Source organism: Anopheles moucheti, chromosome 3 (assembly GCF_943734755.1).
Source record: "Anopheles moucheti chromosome 3, idAnoMoucSN_F20_07, whole genome shotgun sequence".
Taxonomy (NCBI): domain Eukaryota; kingdom Metazoa; phylum Arthropoda; class Insecta; order Diptera; family Culicidae; genus Anopheles; species Anopheles moucheti.
The window spans coordinates 82510757-82538393 of NC_069141.1; the positions used below are offsets into that span (position 1 = coordinate 82510757).

At 42.8% G+C, this 27637-nt stretch overlaps 1 protein-coding gene across 1 annotated transcript in view; it reads left to right on the plus strand.

Annotated features, from left to right (window-relative positions):
- Positions 1-9362: 9362 nt before the first annotated feature.
- The window catches only part of LOC128301212 (triple functional domain protein), a 77937-nt gene continuing 59662 nt past the window's right edge, over positions 9363-27637 (plus strand). Inside the window, exon 1 of the mRNA XM_053037576.1 lies at positions 9363-9413. The gene's annotated coding sequence lies outside the window, so the exon portion shown is untranslated. The remainder of the gene's footprint in view (positions 9414-27637) is intronic.

Consider the following 27637-nt stretch of genomic DNA (forward strand, 5'->3'; position numbering starts at 1 on the left):
TGCATGTCAACATCATGCAAGGAAAACATCACAAAATATGTAATTATGTTTTGTGGTATATTTAAGCAAGTTCAATAAGCCTTTACAATATTTCACAAAATGTACATGTTAATGTAGGGAAAAATTGATGGTTCAAAATCGCCTAAAATGAGTTGTCAACTTCGAAATCCAGAAGTAAGAATATACCATTAACGTTGTGTTAATAATACGGGGAACGTTCATAGCTCCTCTATGGAATGTGTAATTAAAATGTAAAATATTACTACAAATCGCAATTCTTTATGCATGTCATTTAATTAATTTAAGAATATTGTTATTAAACTAATAATAACAAAATTATGTAACAAACAAAATTACCCAATTCCCAATTATTTTCTTCATTTTGTTCTTGGACAAAATGGTTAAAGGAATCGCACTATGTGATTATTACACAACATTCGGAAACATTGAGAATGAATGCTACGAAACAGCAGCACGCACATGATCGAAACATTCAACCCATTTCACCCGAGCGAGTCAACGGGGGGGAATTTCCGAATGAAAGTAAAATTGCTTTCGCTGTTAGCGATAATTTTACCGAAACACACCCATCCATTTAGGCTGGTTTTAAGGTTCAAGGTTTGAAACATTGTCTTCTTTCGTTGGGCGAATTGGTGGTAGAGACTTTGCGTACTACCTGTCATTTGAATTTGTTTTGAAATTTGAACTCCCGAGAGTATTTTTATGGTGCACATTACATATATTTTCTACGAAGCTCTAACGATCCAAATTTTTTGTTTTATGACATACAATTTGTTTAATTTTTTTTTAATATCTATATCTTATAAATGTATATATCTTTTTATGTCTTTTATTTATATTAATCTTCTCTGGATGATGCTATTTACTTATTATTTTTATCGGTTTGGTTATACCCAACATACAGCAGAGTGCTCTTGTTCAATCGAAACTTCATTTTTTTGTCTTGACTCTCAAAATCCTGTCCCTGAACGGCTGATGAAGCTGTCCAGGGGAAACAATCGAAAGTTGTCTAACACATTTGTGATGCATCGTATCACCGCAGCCTCGCAGCAAAGCGGAAACGCAAATTCGACGAGCGTTGGTTGGAATTATATCTTCGCCAATAATTTTCAAGTTCCCGGTGGGTGTGCTGTTGATGGGTTTTTGGGAGGTGTTGCTATTTTTTGTTAGACTCATTTTTGCAATGTTTTAAATTATTGCTTTCGATGTTTGCCCAAGCCAACGCAGTGTGTTGCAGAAGGTAAAATATTGCAAAAAAAGAGGCGATGATGTTTGCGCGAAAGGATTTTTTTGCTCTCGGAATTACAGATAGAGAACAAAAAACTCTGAGGGACCGCCTCAATCGATGCGCAATTAATCGTTGAAGGTGCAAAATAGTTATCATGCGATCATAATCACGATTACATTTTACTCGATTTCTTTCCGCCCTGCTTAACGTTACGGTTTTGATATGCATGACGATGCATCCACACCAGGTGCATTTCGAGTCGCCGGTGCAACAATTAAACCGATCGAAAGCCCTTGAACTTTCCAAGCCACAGGATCGTTCACGAAATTGTGCATTTCATTGCTGTCCACGCGTATGAAGTTTTGTTCGCGACAGGCGCACGATTCGTCGGTAAAAACCGGTACGAAATAGTGCACGTCTGCGGGCACCACCGTTCGAGCAGCTCGGCGATACCAATCAACGCATGGTGTATTGATTGCGCTTCAACGCAATCCATTCGCACCTCAGACTCATTAGCCGTCCGGCTCGACATGCCTTCTAGGGTGAGGTTACCTTTTCCACCCAAAAGGGTGTCGAACTTTAATCGAACGACGATCGTTACGATATACATCTCTGCTGCGCTGGGTCATTCTGATAGCGTTTCACGACTGGCGGCTGGCAGTCGGAAAATGGGCTGAATCAAACTTCATTTAAACTCCTGTCGACAAATATGGAGAATTACTTTGATGCGTGCGTAAATTGCGTTCGGTGGCCTTGGTCGCTTAACGTTTAAGCACAACGCACTGAATCCTGCTAAGATTGCGTATATATTGTCCGGGTGGTATATTTTTATTGTTGAATGGTAGGTTATGAATTGTTATTAATGCATGATGAAAATAAATATCATTGAATCCAAAAACGAACGTGAAATAGGTCGTCGACGAATGTCCCATGAAAGTAACAAGGATAATTACATTAATTGCTTGCCATTGCAGTTAAATAACTTGGATTATTCCCAAGGATTCTGATATATTTTTCCCATAAAAAGTAGTTCAAAAGTTAATGCATAACTTTAAATATCAAGCTACTTTTTATAAATTAGGTGTTTAAGAAAAAAAATAGAACATTGTTTAAAGTTTTCTGTTTATTTAATATCAAGATCAAATTCTTTAAAAGGATTTTAATATATTTCTTACCCCGATCGATTCATATTAATTTTTTCACGCTCAGCAAAGGTTCAAGGTGAATGACACGAAATAGTCACCCCCTTACCACTCAAACCCGCCTGGCTTTCAATCATCTCCCTCCCAGGCCGTCCCTGTGAGGCCGTTGGCGTAGAAAATTAGGTTTTAATGAAACGTTTCGATTTCGTTTTAATCGCGGCACACCGCTTGCACACACCAATGCCAATGTCACCTGATGCTGATGTGACATGTCCAGACTGGTGGTGCGTGCCGAATCAAACCGAACGTGGGTTTTAAGGTTTGCGTTTTCCCCCCGAAAATGAAAAGAAGATAAAAATCCATGAACACCAAAAAGGAACTTTTCCTTTCGATGGAATGCTTCCCCCCCCCAAAAAAAAAAAACACAATGGGCGAGTGAATCCGCGAGCAAGAAGCAAGAGGCAATAATAATCCGTAATCACTCAAAGGCTAGCCGGTGTGGTGATAGTCGATTAGATGAAACCGAAAGTAAGTTGCTTCCACAATGTGTGAGCGTTTTTTTTTGTTTGTGGGGAGTGTAGTTCGATCCCACCACACGTTAGCCATCGCTACCGGCCATCCGCCGGTATTTTCTCCACTCATTTTCTCTCGCGGCGAAGATTACTACAAAAATGTTGAGAAAAGCCTAGCTTTAGCGCTAGACGCAGTTGCGCAAGGAGGGACCGAGAATGGGCAGTGAAGAGAAGAGTATGGGAGGCAGGAAGAAAAAAAATACGCATGTTCCACTACACACATGCAACTCGAAAACTTTCCGCGGATCCGCGCCGGGTCCATCATCATTAGCTACGCTAATGCAAACTCCGCTTCCTTCCTGGCGTGCGCACGTACACCACCCCAAAAAAAAGGAGAGTAGAGAGAAAAAAACAGCCTCCCCAAATCCGGATCCGGATCCCCGCGGATGAGGCCAGGATAGAGCGGATGGGCGTGACGGGGGGCGATTTGCTTGGAGGATTTCGGCAACGGAGTTAGTGGCTGTGGCCGGGGAGTTCGCATTGCCGGAGGAGTTTTTAATTTTCACTGCCAAAAATTGCTATAATTCAACTCGATTATCAAATTAGAGGGTACATGATACATTGACCACAACGACCGAACCAGTGGGGGTGGGTTGGGAGTGTTTTTTTAATGTTTTATTTGATTACCCCAACCCGGTAGGTGAAATGCATCGCGCGAGAAGGAAGTAAGTCCGTGCCGCCCCAGCATGTCACTCGTGAGTGCAACGCATTTCATTACAAACACACCGTTATTGAGCGCGCGCGATACCGAATTCTTCCGATGTGTGTGTGCGGTGGAACGGTTGAAATTAAATGCAGAAAGAGTTCAATGCCTCGCTATGGTATGGCAAGCGACGAACCCCGGGAAGTGTTGGCGGTCGGATTCAACGAGCCCTAACGAACTGTGTAGCTTTGAAGGTAAGCTCAAAGCGCAGTGGTGACTTTAATGTCATCGATTGTGGGGACAGAGTCGGATTGACGGGAAACAGTTTTTTTTTGGTCGTAAGAACTAGAGCACAAACAAAAAGCTGGGGCAAAAAAGCAATAACGAAACGATGGCGAGTGAAATATGCGTATTTTTTCCAGAGGGTAGTAGTCGACCTAATCAAGCGCGACGATGCGCCCGATGTGTGCTGTATGTGCGTGCACTTCTGCTGCTGGGTGTGGCGCTGTACCGAGGAGAACAAACGAACCGACCGGCAAAAAATATCTGTACCATAATTGTATCACACATACTACTATCATGCCTTCCTAGATGGGGGAAAAAACTATAAATAAGAAGTGTAACCCTAACGTTAACTGATCGGCAGAACCATTGTATGGAGATGGTTTGTTGTTCGCGAACAATTCTGGCTCGATCGAGTGATCCGATCCGGTTACTGCCACTGCCGGAATGGTGTGGAAAATTATGTGTCGTTGAAAATTGGTCGTCTATTAGTGTCAAGGCGAGACGTGCGTATAACCATTGATGCCCGACGAAACTCACCCACGCTGCTGGTGTAGTGATCGGTTACGGTGCACGCGTTCCAGATCATAGGTTGATTTATTCTAGCATTTATGCCGTGCTAGCATTCGCCCGTAGCAAGGTGCGGTGTATCCAATCTTCGGTTCCACACGGGTCGGGTGAAAATCGGTCCAAAAATTGGCAATGTCGCGGAGGCATGGAATCGGGTCAACCGTAATCAGCTTCCGTTGGCGTTCGTGGAAAATGGCAAGATGATCACGGTCAACGACAACAAAACGCTATACTATCATCAGCTCGCTTCTTTTCGGTCGCATCTTCAGCCTTGGCCTGATGACGAAGAGCTGTAATGAAGTCATCAGATTCGCAATTTGGTGCGGTGCGTTTTTCTTACGCGCAGACGCTACGTAGGTCGCGTTGTTTCGCGTACGCGTGTTTGCCAAGCCGGTGACCTTAATGCTGGGGAACGCATGCTCAACCTGGTAACACACAAAGCGCAGTGTTATTTTGCGGTTAATGTTAGGACGATCTGCAAAATGTTGATGAGATGACGAACGGTGCGTAATTACCCAGTGACAAAATTGGTGTACACTTAACGGAAGTTGCTAAAGAGTTAACGTTTCTTTTGGTTTTGGAAACATTTTTAACATCAAACAAATACTTGATGAATTGTATTCAATCGGTTTGAAATTCACACTGCAGCAGCAAGGAATAATAAATGCAGCCCTGATGATTCAAATGCGTTGCTCCGGATCTCCTATCTCACGGTGTCTAAGCTCCCGGAATCAAATTGAAACCAACCAATTGAAAGTGAAACCATCAAAAGATCGTTACCACACAAAGCGATAGAAAGTGATATAGATCCGCTGAACCGGTGCGTCCGGTAGTATTTCTTGGTGGGTCCAGTTTCCCCAGCCAGGGCCTCTCCCAGCTTGTTGCTTTTTCCCACTGGACCAACGCTCAGGTTCGTGCGGCTCTGCTTCTATCGCCCAAGCTCTTGAAGGTCCACCGGTACACCTTCACACTAAACCTTTCACACTTTATCTGCCAGTGAGACGGGTTTGATGTAGCCCAACGCAGAATGCCCATCCATCCATCAATCTGCCACCGTGGCCAATCCCGAACACCCGGAGATGCATTCGAGGCAGAGCTGAAATCGGTTCAAGGTTGCTACAGTTTCAGATTACTGTCGCGCATCGTCAAACCACCATTGGTCAGTGTCGTCGTGTTCTCGTCGAAACCGAGTTCCCTCCTAATGGAACGTAACGCAAAGTAAATAAATAAACGCTCATAAATAAACATTATGCTGAGGGGGAGATTGTGCTTGGGCGTGGAAATTTCAAGCGTTTTCTAGGTGAATGATCTTTCCACGATAATCTAACGATCATTCGATGAAACATAGATAAATGGAGTAAAAAATCAGTTGTCCGTCTTCCTATAAATCGAAACAATTTATCAGAAATTTCCTTTATTTTTGGATTTTATAGTAATTTACTGTACTTTAATGTGTTCCTTAATAATATATATATATATAAGTGATATGGTTTTAATAAAAATGTTTTGTTTAATAAATTTCAACAAACAATCATTTAGCTCTCGACACAAGATTCGTAATCATCCCAGACCACTCGCGAATACATTTTCCTTAAGTGAGAATATTTTCCACTAATTCACATTGCCTACGCTTTCACAAATAGACGCCCCCACAAAAGCACACATACACACGAGCACGCCCCACCACCTTAGGCTTATCGTAAATCTAAATTAGAAACATTCCCACCCTTTGGCGGCTTCGAACCATAACCTCCTCACCCCGCACTCGCATCTCTTACCCTCTCCCGCTAGATCGCGTGGGCCATCTTCCCGGGCTTTGGAACATTTTTCATCCAACCATTTATTAAAAAGAAACGATTATCACCACAACGCGGGCAGTTGTGGCGGGCTCGATTACCCCCGGCTCCTGCGGCAGGCAACAAATTAAAACTTATCGCACCGTCGATCTGTAAATAAATTAGCGCCACCTTCGCGCGAACCGATCGTGCTCGAGCGGCGCGACAGGTAACCGGGCGGGGATCGTTTTCCATCCCATTGCGTTCAATTCGCATCCAGGAAACGCATACGGTTGGTGCAGTTTTACTGCACCGAGTGCACAATATGGTTATTCAGCACCGTTGCACACCGGTTTAGTACCAGGCGGCATTTTCCACTGCGAATCCGATGAACTAGGAAGCGAATGCCAACCGCGGTAGTTGGGCAGAATGGATGATGAGTGACCGCATGTCACAGCCACAATGCAGAACGAGCAGAAGGAATTCCACGGAGCGTCATTTACAGTGCATGGAGGGGTGGTCTTCGTTAGTAGATTATCATAAATTTGTAGCATAATTCGTTAATTGAATGTCGCTGGTATTGGGTTACCAATGCTGCCTTTTCATCAAACAATTACTAAGCGGCACACTACCAGGCACTATTCGTGAAGCTACTGGTGATGAAATATATACAATATTAGAGGATAGCAACGCAGGAATATAATTAATTGGAAAAGAGCATGTCCATCGTGTTGATTTTATTCAATTGTGTTTTTTAAATGTGCCATGACATGGTTAGTTCCAGCACGGATTTTCATTTTATCTAAACAAAGGAGACAGTAATGTATTTAAAATTGTCTTCGTGGTCTTTCCGATGATTGATTTTAATAGCTTCGGAATCAAACTGTTTCATGTTTGCTGCCGCCAATAACTGTCCTATATAGGTCTCGCTTAAGGTAGTTCGTATATCCATCCCAAGTCGCAACGAAAATTGAATACTCCTACGAATGATTCGATCGTAAATTTACAAATTTTATCTGTCAACGCACTAGTGACCTAATTTGTTCCCGACCCGGTACGCCCAAGCCCCACAAAAAACTTCTCCAATCAATGCTTACATGCATTGGATAAGGGCAGAACGGGGGCCTTCTGTGTTGCTACTGCAGGTTAGATGCAACGGCACATCTATCCTAGCGGTGCTTGTTTTTTTTTTCTTATATGAAATAAGCATTCGAGATTTTTATGAACGTCCGTTTAATTTGTCATCCATTTTAAAGTCCGTGCGCCTCAAACAACGGGTGGCCCCTATTCAGGGTAGGTATTTTATGAGCATTTGATTGAATTTGTTGCCTCACGCACGAGTACAGACTGTTGGTGCGGAGCTGGCAAGGGGTCGGTACGGTCGTTCGTTTTATGGTGTAACAGAACTCGGTCATCCATTTCTCGGAGGTGAGATGAAGCGATGCACCGCAGCACGTAGTCGCTCAATTTCCAAGATCGCAGGAACGGTTGCGTGGGACGAGTTTTTTTGTTGTTGTTGTTGTGTCCGCGCGTGTTTCTTGATGCGTAAGAATAGCACCGTAGCAATGAGCAGCACATGTAAACAATCATCTTGCCCGCCTCCGTCCCGGTGTCCGTGAACATGTTGGAACAAATGACTTTTCGGTCGTCGGGTGATAGTTCGAGATTTGTTGTGTACGGTGGATTGAAGGGGGTTGGTAAGTTGTGCTGGACAGCGAGTGTGCAGGGTAGTAATATCCGGAGAGAATTATGCAATGAACGCACAGGCAAGATGCAGAATTTCCGGTGGACTAAATAGGGGGTTTTGGTTTCTTTCGGATCAAAATCAGTTCTCAGAACGAGGTGTCTCATCTTGCACAATCTACTTTGAAGGTTATGAAAGCAATTTCATACGAACTTCTTAAATTAATCTTTCACTCTTCAATTCGGCTAGTGTTTTAAAGAGTTCCATTAAGTTATGCTCACTATATTAAAAACAACTCAAGTTTTGAGATTTCCGAATTTTAGCAAACGATCATTTTAAAAATCAATTTATTCACCGAAAATTCACTTCTCATTTTACCGTTCTTGAACAGTTATATTCGGAGTTTCAGCTCAAAACCTTAATGGGCATTTGTTCAAATTCCACACTTCGTATCAGCAGTAATTTAGACAACCAGCTGCAGTAAAACTTCCAACCTGCTTGAACCAGAACGACAACATCCCTGCTGTCGAAAGCGCAACACATTTGCAGCTGTTATAATTGAATTTTCATAGCTACCACACGACAGAGAATGGAAACCTGCTGGAATGCCATATCCATAAAGCACTGCACACGACAAAAAAAAAACATAGTAGCAGAACCATTAACTCGATGCTCCTGCATCTAATCGAACCACTGGTGTGCACCGTTCGGGCACCGTGCAGTTTGCCTTGGAAAGGTGAAGAAATGAAACGGAAAAAACCTGCCCCATTTATTGGAACAGGCTCGCCCACGCATAAAAACAATCCAGCAAACATCCAGCGTGTGTATAAGTTGATGGTGGAAAAAAAGGAAACAGATGACAGGGTTGTTGCGCTAGGGATTTCGCCGTAGAACTCCGGTTGGCCTCCGTTTCCGTTTCGGTGGGTGATGAACCCAGCATCGAATCAAATTTATACTTCTTGCACTGGCAGAGTTTGTACCAGGTACACAGGGCGACACAAGTACAGCGGGGCGATAGAGTTATAGAGCCTGGTAGCTCAGGTTGCACTGTTTTGCGTAGGATGAAGCCTTCGTCAGCACTTGGGTTTTGATAAACATGCTGTGCGCTCACATTGTTATGGTGCCCATATGGATGCATGGTTTTCGTCTGTGTGTTGTTCTGTTGCATTCGAATGTAGGATCATTTGCTTCAATTTGTGCTTAGTGGTGATCATGATGCAATAAGCACTGCGCACGGAATTCAGGTCAATGTGTTGCTGTATATGATACAGACACCAACAACCTGTCCGATTCATAATTGTACTTTTATGTGTGATATACGATCGTTCTTCTTTCTTAGACATTTTTTGTTCTATTTGTTGAATATGAATATATATTGAAGCTATGAAACGAATGATTATATTAATTTTGTTTTCATTGTTTTATTTTTTTCTTTACAGGTAAATAACTGTGACATTATAACAAAAAGTATCAGTTACAACAACCGCTTATCAAAGGTAACTAATACACTTCATTTGAAGGATCCATACACATAAAATAATCAAAATTTTCTAGTGAGATCTTTGTCAACAGAGTTCTTTTATTCGCCTTCCTGCTCATTATTGCGTAAGTTCCGCACCAAGTGCGTTCCCTAATACGCAATATATAATCCTTTATTCACACAACACCGCGCGATAGTGGGTTTCATTCGTTTCGGTGCGGAGATACTGAAGTACTCGTCTCAAGCACCTACACTGCTTGATTTTATCTTTCGCCACCTTTTTTCGAGATGCAGTTGTTATTCACGAGGCGTCAACAAGACACGTTTCTATGACATTTCCTTACCGCCGGCTGTGCGTTGGTACTGAGAAACAGAAAACCGCCTCTTTGAGAATGAAACCAAAGCTCGATACGTAAAAAAAAACAGACCACAGCTGGATAAATCAATACACAGCCTGCGTCAGTTTGGAGGATGATGAACATAGCCCCCGTCACTTTACGATGCTTTTGTTGAGAGGCAAAACTAGTGGCATTGTGGCACTTGTGTGCTGTAGGCGAGCAAGATCTACTACTATTAATCCTCCACCATGATGCCACACCATGCCGTCAAAGGGTATGGCCCACGTGTACGGCAAGGAAAGCCAGCGTACTTGCTGCGGTGTGACAATTTCGATTTACCGCAGCCTTTCGCAGCCCAGATATAGTGCGGCAAATATTTACACACTTTGTCTTGACAGCTTTGCCGTCGGTCGGTTTTATAACCGGTCAGTCGATGTAAGAGTGGATTGTTTGTATGTAAAGTTTTTAAATGCAAGGCAACAACGGTTATCTTCCGCCAGTTGCAGCTGTTTTCTGTTGTGGTCTGTTGCGTGGGTACTTGTACACCTTGTTGAAGGCATACACAGACACGGATGGCATTTGTTTGATCGAACCATTTGCAGTCGATTTGAGAAAATCAAACAAGCACAATTGTTATCTTATTGACATTGAAACCCATTTGTTATGGAACTCTAATTTATTTTTTAAGCTCCTACCTCACTCTGAATTATTTCTTTAAGACAGACGCAATTATCTATGGAGTAAGGATCTCATTAACTAAGGTCTAAGGCCAGGGCACTTCGTTTTAAAACAAGAGATTTTAAAATACGATCTTAAATAAAGAGATCTTTGTAATATATTATTTAAAAATTTTAGTGAAGAATAATTTAATCACTTTAAAAGATAAACCTCCTTGTAATCCTTGTTGGATTCTTATCAATCAACAACAGCATTTTGAAGAATGTTTTTATTGTTCATTCACTTTACTTCGTTCCTTTGTGTAGAAGCAAGGAAATGATTGCCACTCGAATGAACCCACTTCAACGGCGGTTCCATCCAAAATCGAAAGGTGATCCTTTAAAATGTCTAAAACCCTCCTATTTCGCCCGATCGATGATTGTGCGATATTTACGTATGATTTTGCCCCGTTTCGATATTTCGATATTGCAAATTATGTGGCTCCCCTTAACCGAAACGCGCACGCGATTTGCTAACCAGCGTGCGCCATGCCTAGTCAAATCACAAATGTCAAACCGTTCACCACCGTTCCAGCAAATCGGGGTCGGTCAAAGAAAGCCAAGAAAATAGCAGCCCCGGATTCAAATCCATCATTCGCAAATCACCCTTCATCGCGATCGGAGCAAATTCTTACCTTCGGAACGATATTTTGATTAGTTCCGAAGCAAGTATATACGCCTCCTCTCTACAAGCCCCCATTCCCGCCGCATTTGACGTCATGCCAAATGGAGGTGGTGCGATCGTTCGCGCCAACCATTACACAATGTTTTGACACACACATCTTTCCCGACACGCCGCTATCACACGCCGCGACCGTTGGATGAAAGCCCGTGCCGGAAATAGCAATGGTTCGTCCAAGTGCAGCAGGCCCGCTCACATCGTGGCCCGGCACCATGGCAAAAAGTCAATAAATTTTCATTAGAAAAAGTTCAGCTTACAACGGTCGAAAGTGGGGAGCGTTACTGGAAATAACATCCCGGCACGTTGCGCTGACAAAAATTAAACGCAGATAAAAAAAAAACTAAAGCAAAACACTGTGTTGATTTCGGTGTTGTGCGCAGTCCGCGAGCATAAACAATTACGCCGCCCGGCAGGAGGTACCGCTGGCTGTGTGGTACAATTTTACCTATATGCCCATATGCAAACGCGCAAGGTTTCGCGATTGCTCGGGCAAATATCATATCACACGCTTCCCGGATCATACGCTGCCGGTGCATATTAGATTTGCTGTTTACCCCCTTTTGTGCGTCCGACGTCCTGGTGCCGGTGGCTCGTTCAAGGAAGTCTATTCGATGGTCTGAATTCCCGATCTCCCGGAGGGCCGTCGTGAACGTGTTATTTATTTGCACTGTAATTTAATTCAATCAAAAAGTCACAACATTACTATGGCACCGTGCCCACCACCGTGCGTCGTCTGAAATCGCAACTTCCAGATAGACCAGACTGGACTCTCGGGCTATAGCAAAGGACCCCCTCTTCAGGCAGGCAAACGTAATAATTTATTAAGCGGCGCATGCGTAATCAGGTTGAAAATACCAACCGGACTTAACTCTGTAACACGCTGTACGCTGTCACCAGAATTAGCCGTACTCTTTACAATTTAACGCGAAGAAATAGATTTCAATAAACGGTACAAACATGGAGTGGTAGGAAGAGCGAACTCCAACTGAACAAATTATCAATTGCAATATGGCATCACAGATCATGAAACTCCTATCAAACGGGAAGCGTAGCCAGTTCGGACAGACGCCAAGTGCCATGCCACGACACGTTAAAACGGTGCAAATTAAAAATGATAAAATTATGATCGTTACTCGTGCTGCTGTGGATGTGCAGATACTGCTATTACAGCAGCGATTCCTTGCAGCACAATTATGGCCTACAATTAAAGTCGCTGAAAAATGAGCTCAGTTAGGCACGCACTTGCCATAAAGTGCTTGGGGAAATTAAATCCACCCATTTATGGTTGCTTTGCCGATAGCAATATTAGCTGACGCTTGTGAAGTGTTTATCCGTACAGTACATGTTATGGATCAAGTAGCCGGAGAGCATGCTTAAAATATTCCGGAAGATACAACATTAAACCTGCTGTAGACTCGTTTGGACCGCAAAAGGAGCTTTTATTGAGCTTTTATAATGCGACACAAATTTATCACGGTACAGTTTTATAGTTCACAGATTATTTGTCTTTTTAGTTTATAGACGCTTCTAATACCAAAACTTCTCACGTCTATCAAATATTATGAATTCCAGAACATACTTTTGTTCTCTACACTGTCCAAACACTGTGATTTTATTTGCAAAACTGACGATGAAATCCGCCTTGCAACACACCGATCTTTATACGGTACGAAATCAATCAATCGATACAGCCAACAGTGCTTGTCAACTGCCCAGATGCCAAACTATAGTTAAACAAATGACGCATGTTCCGACAGCGCTAATGGTTGCTATTGGGCTCATTCCCAGCGCTTGCATTGCAACATTGCGCTTACCACGAAACCTAGATTTAGCACCGAATTCCAATCCTTCTTTCACTTCTCCTCCAGTGCATTGCGTAATATTCTTTTTTTTTCTACCGCCAAATTTCGTACGCCACCGTGTTGTACCCAATGACCCATTTACATTGGCTACTGCACACGGCACTCTCGGTCTATCACTGGAACCGCCCCCGTGTGTAATACCCGCATAAAGTTTTAGGCTGCCAAAACTTTGCCAACCACCTGGGAATGGAGAATCACAGTCCGAACTGTTTCACTATTAGCGCGATACCGATGAGGACACAATACGCCACGGTGTAGACAGTAGACAGAAGGGAGCCCCAAAACATGAGCCAAAGCAAAGACAATCATTATCTTCGCAAGCCTCAACGTTTGCTTGCTGCGCTGCGGCAGAAGGCTGTGATTTGGGTGCTACTTCTCAATTTCTGGGTGACGTTAGAAATTCTCCGAGCGTCAAAATGGATACGGCGAGGGAGTTGGTGTTTTTTTTTGCATGCTTCTACAAGAATTAACAATAGACATAGGAGACAGGACTTTCAAAACACGTTGACCACACGGTTGACCTGATAATAGGTTGCTCAAAAATAGCACATGATCGTTTGTTCGTCTATCGTTTCAATTTTTTGATACAATTAAAAAATTCGGGTTAATTTCGCAAGGACGTTTTAGACAAAACGATCGGCCTTGCCAAAAAAAAAAGTGAGACCCGAGAAATGGATTCTCACACTGGTAAAGGAACAATGTTGATTGTTGAAAATGAAAGTTGGACAAGTCGAAAGGGACATCCAACCAAGCCGCGAATGTCTGAGGATTGTCATATATTCCACAACGTCATCGTCATCATCATCATCATCACCAAACTCATACGGTAACCAGTTGCAATCGTGTTCGAAGTTTTTATGTTTTTTTTGGCGGTAAAGTTGATCTGTAATTTGTGCGCACACCTCTCACTAATTATCCCACGTTTTGGATGCAAATCAGGTGAAACATCTTTCTTTACACGGGCGCTGCAACACTGCACTCATGCCGCAGTAACCTACAATTGATCACTTAATACGGTTTCGGAAGGCAATTGGGAACGTTGGTTCGACGCCAATTTCCTTAAACATGGTGCGTGACTAGGTGCTAAACAATTATCAGAACACTATCGGCAAACATTGTGGAAAATACGCGCATGTGATGGACAAAAATATTAAGCATGGTTTATTTCATGAATGTTTAAAAAAATATATTTGACATTTTTGTATGTCTAAATTCAACATATTAAAATGGAATATAATTTTGTAAATTCAAACTAAATATGTTGAAATACATAAATCGAACATCTTCTCTCACTGTTCATGCCGCTTGTACCATGAATAAATTACCGAAAGTGTCGATATTTAGCTTCGGCGTGGATCAATTAAGCTCAACAGCGTTTCGGGCTCGTTTTTGGTGAACATCCATGAAAACTGCTGCGTGAAAATAATGTCCCGTGTGGTGGCTAAGAGAAAAGGAATATTACATTTAACAACACCTTTTTGCAAAACCAGCCCTTCGTACCAGCTGGATCATTCCATAAATGGTTGAATAAAATTGGAGCATTAATTTTTATTGCACACTGATTGGTGCATGTCCATCATATACTTATGAAAACCGAAATATATATTGACTGGAAAAAGGTTAACATTTTTCAAGCATCCGGTATCTGTTTATGGTGTCAAAAGAGATTAATGGAGTAATTTCTTCGAGGCGTATAGTATATGCAAGGAGAATTAAGAATTCAATTTGGCGATAGCTTGTTTTATGGTGCATGTAATTTATTATAACTTTCTCTCATATTTAAAAATTCACTTAAAATGTTTACTTGTCAAATTAATAAAAATAGACAAGTCAATTAAACGAAAGCAAAGATATGTTTGGAATTTTGCAAATTCGCGAATCTCTGTACAAATAACAAATATAGAAAATGAAATTGTAAAAAAATGCAACAAAAGAAATCATGTCTGTTCACCTAAATCGAGATCAAACTGCCAGAAGCAATCAAAAACAGATAAAGTAGGTGACGGTATGTTGCATTTACGGTTCGCTCCGTTACCTACTACGCCACTTGCGGTCGCAAACAAATAAGGAAGAGCTTACCGGCAAACGTACGGGCGACTGTTGTCACCATAGCAAATCAACATAATCTAATGCACACCAGTCAGGCTTCTGTTGCTAATGAACTGCTCGTGGAGTCGCTCCAAAAAGCTCCAGTTCCCTTGAATTATGGCCAGCCAGCTGGGTGACGTTAGAGCAAGTCTCACGCGGGACACGTACTAGGGCTTCTCCCGAAGCGCGGTTCCAGGTATGCTTTTGTGGCACTCGCTCGCAGTGCATTGCAGTAGATAAATTTGATGTAAAGCGCACACCGAGTCAACCACGTCGCACCAGCAGCCATCACATTGCGTGCGGAGATCGATTAACATAACTTAATTAAAAACGCACCCATTCCAACCCGTGTGCTGAAATGGGTGACAAGTGTTCACCGGACGGAATACACGATAAGAGATGGATGTTCATATGTTTTTCTCATACCCTATTCAGTGACTTTTTTTCCGCAGGAAAAACAAATCACTCCCTGCATGGTAAAAACAACAACAGCGGGGTGAAAAAAAGTGAAAGCAGTTGTGCGATTCGATCAGAATGAAAAATTGTATCGATGAGCATTGGTTTGTAATTTAGCATATTTAACATTTCACACCGCTACGGAATGAAGTTGTCTGTAAGTGGGCAAAAACAGCTAGGCATGTTTTATTGATGTGAAAGAAAAACGCATAAATTAGCATCGTGAAAACGGAACCGAACGAAATGGGAGGAAACGAAGCTTCAACTGTCTTCGTTTTCTGCGTTGCTTTGGGAAGCGCAGCAAAAAACATTCGCGCTATAATGAGGTGGTGTTAATTCGAAGCTTTTATAAGTGCTAGATAAGTGACACTGGTCATAAAACAAAGCAAATGCACGTTGGGTCATTTTCGCATTCGGAGGTTGTAAAACTGGGACCATGTTGTCTTGATCAAACATGTGGAAAATACCTCTCACCCGTTAATGCGTTAATTAATTGGCGGACTGTTTAGCTCCTCTCCGTCTAAAGACAGTGTGCAATTGATGTAATCGCAAACATATCCCCTAACCAAGACTCGTGCCAATAAACCGACAATCATTCGCACTGTTCGCTGCGCATTTCGGTCCGTAACGAAGGTTCGTCGCTTACGTACGAGTTCAAGTCTTCCCAGTGTAACCCGTTACCATTGTCCATGGGAGAGTTGATTTGTACGTAGCGGGACAAACATGTTCCTCCTTCACATATAACGTATCGGACAGACACCCATGGCATCTTACCTTGGGGGTGATATTTTTATTAATTTATTGGTATCAAATCAATTTCTAACATTTTTCCCCCTTGCTTTTTCTATCTGCGCAAACTTCGGGCGCAAAACGGACAGCACGCGGCGTCGCGTACCTCGATCGATATCATTCCTCTCGCAACGTTTTGCGCAGGTTTTGCGGAACGGACTAGCGACCGAAGCTTACCTTGCGTTCGGTGTCGCCTCACTATCGGTTGCATTAAATCATTAATTTTCATATTTGGTATGAGCGTGCGGGTGCAGTTAGCGTTGACGCTGCACACCCCCGCTGTCGTTCCTCGTTTGTTACGAATTGACAATTTCCCTCCCAGCAACTGGGCACCGTGAGCCACCTTGTCGACAGTGGATTGACGGGAAAACTGTTTTTACGAAAAACTGACCAACGAAAAACTGCCGTGTGGGTGCAACGGCTTGCATTTCCGTCGGGAACAAGCGCAACAGGCGGCTGGTTGCTTTCGTAGGGTTTTCACTTCTCATACCTGCCGCTGCCTGCCAGCCTGTCGGCGGCTGTGCGACTGTATCCGTCGTCCGGTTCTGTTTATGGTTCACCATTTGTGGACAGCTGATTTTCTCTTTCTTTGACACTTCGCGACAAATCCGAATAGCCCCACACTCAGTCAGTAACGTTCACACGCACACTCACACATCACCTGCCGCTGTCGGACAGGCAGAACGCGGGCGAGATCGATCGGACCATCGAGCATTAATAAATCATATTGATCGTGAGTGAAGATATGCGTTTCCGTTGCTTTACTCTACGGTAGCGGTCGGCACTCGGCACTTGCACTTCCACTCTTGCAGTCAGCAGTGCAGCATTGACAGTTGGTGCAATTGATGGTAGTAGTTTGCGAAGGAAGTCCATTTAGTGACGACAGGTGATTAATTATTATCACTGCGAAAGATCGCATATCAGCTGTGATCTAAAGAAAAAATATAAACCAGATAAATTTTTGTTTATGGTTCAATTTTCTTATGCAATGGATACATTTTCTTTAATACAAAAGAAATTAATGTAAATAGCCAAGGCATACAAAGGCAGATGAAAAATAGACTAAAAATAGAGGTCACTGTAAAGATTTTATAAAAAAAACCCCATAGAACTTTCGTAAAATGACTGTAAGAACTGTAACAGGTCTAGCCGCTTGGAAAGTTCTACCAGTTTGACGGAAGAGGGCGCTAGCGCAGCGAGCATAAATAAAGGGAAATTCGATTACCGAGCTAGTGACAAACGGCAAATATGCGAGTAATAAATTTCGAAGGCTCTATATGAAGTACTTTATAGTTGTTCAAAGTTTTTACACAAAAGATCTTAAAGTTTATAACAATGAAATAATGTACACAAACTCTGCTAGCTTGTCTAATATATCCTATGTCAAAAATGAAACCGTTGTGTCTGTTATGCGAATATTAATTGCATTTTATCGACTATGTGATTCTTCGATTTCCCATTCGTACTAAAACGAGTGACTGACGAAACCCTAGTACATTTTTTTCCGTGTGGATTGGTCGACAAGATTATTTACAAGCAATAATGAAAAGTAAACAATTAGCAATGATTAAAATTTTACATGACAATTTTGGCATTTCCAAATACTTGCTGGCTCGAATACCTTCATTTTTCTGGTACTTTATTTGACAACGGCACGGTTTATGAAACGACTCACGTAATGAATCGTGAGAACGCTGTTCCTTCCCTTTCACTGTCTATTTTCCATTTCCACGCAATGGTCTTTAAATTTCACTTACGCTTTTCTGCAGTGATTTCACATGCATCTTCCTGATGCATTATTCCTCAAAAATTGATTTTACCGCACCAATCACTGTCATCGCATACCGGTTGTCGGTGCATTCAACCGATGACGGCACCTGCAAACCGTGCTCACCCTCAAAACTCGACCGGCGAAGGGAAACCGGTGGCCTTAAAATATGCCACAAATTTTCTTCCATTTAAACCGACCAGTGTCCCAGGGTGTAAGTGGCGAGCGATTATGCTTAAAGGACGCATTTCTTTCGCTTCGCTACGGTCAATTATTTAGCTCGGTTTGGGTTTCGGCGGGCCCACGGCAAAGGTATGCCCGCGCCGTCGGTGCTCTCAAGTGCAAGCTCAAGTGATGTCAGCGAACGTTCAAACCTCGCCAAGTACCATTACATATTCTCCCCCTTTACTTGAATACGGTGCTGGAGACAACTGTTCCAAATAGCGTCACCAGCGATACATAAGCTCCACCACACATTCTGCCGCCCGGCATCATCCAGCCTGGCAACACGCAACACAACGGCAACAACAACAAAAAACCCGATCCCCGGTACGGGCGCAATCCACTGCCAACCGTGGATCACAAACATGGCATAAGATCTGTTGTAGATTAAGCAATTATCTGCTCTTTAAGCGCGCAATGTCGCCCTGACCATACGAGCGTGCGGGCACAGACCGATCGTCGACGCGGGACTCGCGACTGCGGACAGTTGTTGATTTCGGACTCCGCGTATCCTTCCGCCCGCGCCCCCACGGCTGGTACGCGTAACCCCCTTCACTCCGACGATCGAGATAATCTTGACGAGATATGATTGGAACAGCACGTTTCATAAATACACGCGGACACTCGCAGAAATAGATTACAGGGCTGAGTACTTCACCGGGCAACCGGGTGAAGCAGCAGTGTTCACCCGCGAGTGTCACGATCACGATGGCGCAAAATGTGGTTCCCAAACCTAATCGGGCTAACTAACTATCGAGCAAAAGGGACGCCGGGGAAACGCATTCAATGTCTGGTAAATTGAAAGCGAAAGCTACTTCAGCAAGTTTTAAGCATACACTTTTTTTTTTATTTTTGCTTCATCAACTTCTTCCCCTATATCGTCGACGGTCGTCGGCATTACGGGGTTTGCCGATGCGGGATGAAATTGAATCAGAAAAATTTCAACGATCGAGAAGAATTTCGCATCCCAGCATCAACAAAATGTGCCTGCCCTGCCGCGGTGGATGCGGGCTACAACCGGGGGAGGATGGATTTGCAGATTTGCACCCTTTTTCCACCTTCATCCTCTAAGCGCGCCCTCCGGCACGCATCACCAATCGCAATTCGCACGCACATCATCCATCGGCTGGATGGTGGAACCGAAACCGGACACCCGCAACCGATCACCAATTTCGTTTTTGCGCCAGCGCACGATCGTGAAGAGCCGACGGGGAGCGCGATGGAGGGGAGGAAACCGCGCACCGCGAAGCGCACCAAACGTGGCGACATTCTTAAGCTTCATTAAAAAATAAATGCTAATAGTAAACACTTCTCTAAAAGGCTGGGCATGCATGCGGCTGGTGGTGCAGCGAATACAGCTGATCGGCCGATCGGCGGTGTACTTGAGGCCGATTGGTAATAATGTATGATGGCGAACAGTTCGACTAAAAAGCTTTGCAATAAAACATATGGGAATCGCGGTGCACGATGGTACGTGCGCAGTTGTTCATTAAATACAGAAAAATCCTACGGCTCGGCAGCAACATTGTATCAATTCAGCTGTATTTTCATTTAAAACTAAGTATAATAAATTTCAAAATAAATAAAACTAATTCTTGAGTAATAATTTTGCATTAAAATTTACAGCAAATTGTAAAAACCACTTATGGGTAAATTGTAAACCCCCATAAATTAACGTTGCTGGAAGTTTTAAAGTTAAAGCTATAAACAGATTTATATTTGCAGTTTGGATTTGAATTTTAAATTAAATTATGAAAAATTTCACACTATTCCATGTTCATGCGTTACTAAGATCGATTATAGGTTAACTTAGTTCACCTAGCGAAGGTAACATCTATCCTCCCACACATCTTCTGCTAGCCTTCACTAGAGTGTGGCCATCACGACAGCGCAATTTTCTAGCCTAACTTTGACGCGCTACACTCGGGAGCAATTAGTTGAGTCATTAGCTCTCATGCAAGAATTCCGTTGATCGGTGATCGTCTTGCAGTAGCATCCCGTGCCGATCTTGAACACCGCCAGCAGATTATGGAGCGTTCCCCAAACTCCCTTTTGTGCCGCCCTATGGTACGAGTCCCTGGCGAGTTGCCGCGAATAGCGATTAGCTCCTTGTATCGTGAACGCAGAACATGAAATTGATTTAACGCGCCTGTCACCCTCGTGGTTGTGGACGTGACCGCAGCCCACCCTATCGGTGAGATCCTTCCCAGCAGTGGGAAGAAGGACCGCTGGAAGATTGCCTGGAGTGAACTACCGGGGAAGAAGCCATAGAAGGCCACCATGGTTACCGTGGCGAAAACTCGTCGTTTCACCCGAGACCAGAAGGAAAGTGAATACGCGCCGCGGACGGAAAGTTCCTTCTCGCAGCGCGTGCGGGCGGTTTCGTTTTCCCTTTCGATGGGAAGATGTGTTGTTACCGCGTCGGGCGGGAGGTTGGTTTGGAAAGTAAAATTCAAGATCACGACGACTGCCACGAGTGAAGCGTTATAGCGCCCGGTGTGTGTATCGGTTACGTTTTGCGGTTATGCCCCTGATGCCATCCGGTTCAGCTGCGAGAGCTTTTCCCTTTTTTCGCGCAAGCGGTGAAAAATGTTTGCCGCGCGCGCACACACGCGTATGCGGTTGGCTCGGGAGGAAATTCTCTACCCTGTTGAAACCCTTTTTTGGTCAGCACCAACTACTGCAGTGCGTTGCTGTAGTTTGCAAGAGAAAAAAGAGTCCCTCCGTACTGTTTTGTTTCAGCACTGGCCCCATCGGTTGGCTACGTGAGGTTAATGGTTTTACCAGCATCAATTACGTCGGTTTTCGGTACGAACACATGAAAGTAAACGATTCTAATCGAAAATCATGTAGCGATTTTATCACATTCAATTATTCATTTAAATTTTGCTCTCTGTGTGTTTGTGTGTGACTCCATGGGGGATCGTAAACAGATGTGCTACGGCTCCCGAAAACAACAACCGTCCGCAGTTCAAACGGCGGTGATCGGCAATCTTTAGCAAGCATGTACGGTAAACATTCGTTGCGTATTTGTCAGCGAGGTTTTCCATGTGCGTTCGGGCGTACAGGGTAGAACTGCAGGAAGAGTAATGCAGCATAAAAAGAAGTTGGCGCTGTTTGGAACGTTAAGTAAAAGTGACATGCATTAGTGTTGCTCACTTGTAGCACGTGCACGTACATGGCTTGTAAGGAGGTAAGGTATTCCATACATTTTTTTTGAGGATAAAGTTGATATAAGAAGAAAGGAGGATAGTTAAAGATAAAATTGAAGTAGAAAATAACAAAAAAACGTAAACGTTAAATTAATTTAAGCACGATAAATTTAGCTCTGTATCGTAGAATAATGTTGTAGCAAGTTTTGGGAAATTTACTACCAATTCCTCGATATCCTTCAAAACCGAATCTTTACCTAATATACCGGATGTAATAAAGCAGCAAAAATAATCTAAAAAATCCTCGTACGCAATCAATTCCATCTCGGACGCACATACAAAGAAAAGGCAACCTTGGTGACCTACTTTGTTTGCTCTGGATTTTTCATGGCATCTCCCGTTTTTATGAGTCTCAAAGACTCCCGGTGCAAACATAATCGATGGTGGAAAGAATAACATAACAGCAAACCGTAATCAAACGCTGTGGAAGAGTGTGTGTCGGTGTTGTTGGAGTGTGACTTTTCAGCTGCACATCTGCTCCCACATCCCTCGGTTCGTTGGATGTCTCTCGGCAGACTAAGACGCTGAAGATATTTGAGACAAAAATGTTGTTTATTTTTGACCCGTGTGTTAATGATCGTTGGGTTTGTTTGAAAACCAGCAGCAGCTGAATTTCCCTTTTGGGGTGAATGGTGAACACGTAGTGAAAAATTGGGTGTACCCGGTGAATCAGAATGCAAGCGATAATTTACATTATACATGATGGGCAAGGCAGACTTTGCTGGCTTCCGATGCACGTTGGGGATGTCTAAGACAAATGTGTTTTACTTGTGGGTGGAACGGGGATTCAAAACAAACGGAATTTTTATTATGTTTTGGAAATTAGCTTAATTAGGTGCTGATATGTTCTGGAAGCGTGACACCGATTTTGATGATGATAGCTGACATCAGGGTTGGTTTGAACCCAGGAATGCTTACGGTGTCAGAATAAAATTATCCATAACTTATATCAAAATTTTGTGACAAATTAAACTTTTATTCAAAAACGAAAAATAAAATTTTTAGGTTTGGTAAATTCAATTTAAACATTTAATGATTGATAGATATATTGATTGTGTTCCATACCGTATCACTCTATGCAGTACACTATGGAACTGCAAGCATTCAGTGCAACAGGCATTTACAGTATGTTGCAGCTTCATTACAAACGCGGCGCGAAAGTAGTCATGCATTCCCCAAGCTTTGCGCCACTGGAAGTGTCCCGCGGTGGCCAAACGGCAGTGTATCAGAGGTGAGTCTGTTATTGATACCACTGCCACCAAGTGCGCTACGATCTGGTTGAACTGGATATCTGGCCAACACATTTCGCATTCCTTGCGGCCAATTTATGGCAGCCTAGTGTGACAGTTTTACACGTATGCGACCCTCCCCCCCAAGATCACCTCCCTTGGCAACAAAAATGAAACGATGGTACGATGGTGCATGCATCGTTAGCCGCTGTAAAGTGCATCGCCGGTGCACTGCACAGCTGTGACAGGGAGTGATCGATTAATGGAATCGTAACGGGTTGGACGAACGCAATCGAAACGGGAAACGGGGGTGGTTTCAACGAGAAGGTGGCGAATGTCGGGTGCGAATTGGCAGGCTTTACACTGGTGGTTGCCTTGTCCGACTGTCAGCTAATGAGTGTGCTTGCGGGATAAGACGGATCGAAACCGATAGTATCTTAGTTGCGTGAAGAAACTTACAATCTTGTTTCGTTTGATAAAAGTGAAGAAGTTTAATATTTGAAAATTGGGATGAAATCGATTCTAATTCTTTTTCTATTTTTTTATTGAGAAGTATTGTAGAGACATTCTTACATTCTGATGTAAATATCAACAGAAATAATAGCTTCCAAATCTTAAAACATTCTTTGGCTACAATGTTAAAGTGTTTGTGTTCAGTCGAGCATTGAAAATTCGAATGAATAATTAATTTAAAACAGCTTTCCTTCTACGTACACCAGTTGAATATTTTAATCGCACAACATTAAAATAAACCCGTAAAGACCGTAGAGCTTTATTTTACATTAATGTTGTAATAAGCACACACCTCTTAGGAACAGATTACCTAAACGGATTTATTGCACAACTGCAATCTCGTTACGCAATCACTTCCACATCCATTTCCGTATATCCTAGCCAACCAGGATCGGAACCCAAAACCACAGCCAAGCATCAAGATCGGTGCAAAATTTTGTCATTGTCAAATCACTTTCGCTCGCAGAAAAGGGACCACCGTTTGACAAACAGAGGCGCCAGCCACCGATCGGCCGGCCCAAATATGGTCGGCCACATTGTTAGCATTGGGGATTGAAGCGCGCGTACTGGTACGTTCCGTGCTTACTTTCACCTAAAAGCTTTTCAATTAAGAGAAAATCACTCAGCGGCCGAACACGCTGAAGGATGGAAGCAACTGACCTACACGACATGGCAAAGCTCGAACCAATATGCCAAATCCGCTCCAGATGCCCCCTGAGAGATACTTTACACAGTGTGTGCAGAAGCGTATTCAAAAAAAACATGCACACATCGTACCAACATTGCAATTGCATTGCATCCGTCTGCCTGATGGAACTTCCGACTTTAGTTAGCTTCCCTTTTTTTCGTCAGAGTTGTTTGCATTCGTACGGCTCAACAGTTTCATGCCTATCAACGCAGCAACTTATTGGAACATGCCAAGAAAAGAACACACGGAAACGAAACCGTGTGTGCGAATTCAACGAAAGCTTTGGGTTGGCATTTTATGCGGTTCGTACTGTTGAAGACGGTAGGTAAATTCGAACGCCGCTCTGGATGCTCGCAATACTCGTGTTCGTAATATTAACACGCACAAGACATCCTTTTTTCAAAGAAACGTGAGTAGCATAACAGGATCAAGCTAGTTCCGACTGCATTTTTATTTCGCTTGCGATTGCTATTTCATTTCGTGTCTGTGCGTGTGCAGTTTTGTATGCATTGCGGTGTTCCAAATATGTTTTATTGTTGCGATTCAGCACTTGATATCATTTACACGATTATTCCGAATGTTCCAAAAATTCCACTCTGTAGTTTAGAAGAAATGGTTCAAATAAGAATTCATTCACCTACTCAAATCAATCATTACATTCATAAAACATTAATGTTTGAACTTTTGCAAACTATCAGCTTGAAAATTTTCATTTAGATCTTGAATTTGCCTGCAAATAGTGCATTTCAAATATTTTCAGTAAATCAAATCTCATGTCAATAATAAATATTTTTAATACATACAGTATTGAATTGGTACAAAAGAAGCAACCATGTCAGAATTGACTCAACTTCTGGGTACTTATAAGGAACTACGTGTTGAATACCGATGTATATATGAAGCTTGTGCGAATTTCTGTCGAAAGTTAAAAAGTCGAAAGAACTTTAACTGAGGATGGTGATCGCCAAGGAAGAAAAAGAATGAACTAAATGCGGTAAAAATGAGAGATTTTCAAAGCTTATCAACTCTGATATGAGAAATGAATTCAAAAAATTTTTTAAAGACTCAACATCCAGCTCTTTTGATAGTGACATAAGGAGTAGGAATTAAGATGTTGCGCGACAAATATTTGATTAAATAATAAATATTAGTTTTTTAGTTTTTCAAGTGTACATGTTTTAAATACTGCAAATAATTAAAATCTAACAATTATTTCTCACGAACAGGCTCAAAAATCAACAAATACACCTATTATGCTCCACAAACTGGTTTCAATTGCACGTGTCACTCCTCAAACCAGATCATGTTTATCGCTACCACAAATCAGCCAAGAGATTTGGTTTAGGAAAGCGAAACGATCCATGCATGTGCACAGGATGAATTTAAGTGTTCTTGCACTAATCCTCTCTGTATGCTGCACCCACAACAATTCATTCCAACGCAACGGTATGAAACGAATCAAGCGATTTTATTTTGCGTATCATTCCCAACAGCAATGGTAGCGACGCAAATGGAAGGATTTTAATTTCAGATCAATCGTCCACGGGTTCGCCCGTCAAACAGAACCGTTTCTAGTTCGCCTTCAAATGGCACACTGTGTCAATGCTTTGTTTTATGCTAAATTTGTCCGCCATCTCTCGCTCTCTCCCGAGCAACCTTCACCTCTTGTTGCATTATAAGGCCCGTAAATACATACACCAGGCACGTGGCAACTACCGCTTAAACTCTACTTTACGCAATTTCATAATCCGTCTTTGTTAGCCGGCCCCGTTTGAAAAACTCAATTGATGGCAACAAGACGAAGCGGTGCCCGGCGCTTTGTGTCCCGTTTGTCTTCTGCCAACGCTGGTGAGGAAACACGGATCAATTATAGCTTGCATCGGGTTGGTTTGCATTTTCGCGCACAATCGGTCTCGCCAGATCAACAAAGGGCTCGGTGACACACGGTGCACTGTATGTCGGGCAGCGTGGTCCTTATGGTGAGTACCGCCGGGACGGAGATCCGTAACTTGCAGCGAACGCAAGTGTCGCGAACGGAAGGATAAATTAATTGGTTCTGTCCAATTGTGATCGGTGGTATTTGTCACGTTGCTATTGAGTGACGTTTTAATTTGATCTTCACCGGTGAGTGGAAGTAGAACAAAGATCGCGATACCAAGTCCATGGCTAAGGAATGCCATTTGCATCCAAATGGAGTTGTTCAGCTCAATTAAAGAACAAAATTTGCTTTTATTTTTACATCAAGCTCCAACGATAAGCATTAATAAGCAGCTTCAAATTTATTTCGCTGAAGAATTTAAAAGTACTTTAGTTAATGAAAAGAAACAGAAACATTTTTATTATCGAAAACTCCTAATCTTACACAAAATCAGGAAATATTATAAATTAAAAAGACATTACAAAATTAACACATAAATCCTGCCATCTCTATCCTGCGATCTACGATCTTTGGAATTTCTGGCAAATAAGTTACATGGTGGAAAACACAAAAAACGGTACAACAGATTGCAGATAACATAAATTAGTCTCATTTATTTTATCAATTAGTTGAAATGACGTCTCCATTAGTGAAGGAAACACTGTCAACCGGAACTATCGCGATTTACCGAACGCTCGTTCGTTCCCTGGTGTTACTTGTAGCCCGCAGTCCGGAATTAATCAATCAAAAAGTTCAATCTAATCTCGACCAAACCAGCACACCACATCTTGACTTTCACGTCAACGAAAGATAAAAAAAACCCTCAGCCGCCGTTTTGCGGTCCAACGTTTCGGACTTCCAACAACACGTTTTCTTTCTTCCGCAGTTCTTTAATTTGCAAAACTCGCTCAGCAACACGCTAACTAAAGACGCACAAAACCTTACGATCGCGTATATTTGGTAAATGCACCATACAATCCCAACCGGACGTAAGGGCAAAACGAAACGGTCACACTGATCTAACACCCGGGGAAGGAAATCTCATCACCGGTGGGTGCCGCCATGGAATGTTCACTTCCAACACGGCGAACGGACAATTCCATCAAACCGGCAGCATCTTCCGTTAATTAGACTCTCGATAAAAGTCTAAATTAAATTAGTTTCCGTTCGATCTTTTCACCTTTCCTGCCGAAAAAAAGAAACCATTAAGGTCAATTTGGCAAAAAAAAACAACCCCCAGGATTGATGGAAGCCAGGGGATCTCTTACTGCACTCCACCAAGAGTATCGCAGGGCGCCTTTGGACCTCGATTAAGTTTCGATCACTTTCGATTTCTGCAAAATTCGGGTAGGCGCCGACACCTTCAAACCGCTTGCAAAGTATTCGCCAGAGTCATCTTCCCTACACGATCGGTCAGTAGGGTTTCCTGTAACCTACCCGGGCTTTTTGTCTGGTCCAACTCGCTCCTTCCCCGTTTCCTCTGCTGCGCCATTGTGCTGGCAATCCAATCGGCAATCAAGCAAAACCCCCCAGCGCTTCAAAACCCTTTTGGCGCTCAAAAAAATGCGCGTCAATTAACGTTTTTGGCAAAACCGTTTGAAACTGATCGGCTGAAAGGAAATTTCGCTTTCGGCCAAACTTCGGCACGGTAGAAGGGAGTACAATAAAAAAAAATACAGGGAGTGTGGTTCGCCAAATTGCGTCGATGAGAACGAGGTCACATTTTACCGCCCAGCGTGTGCGGTAAGCTGATCTGATC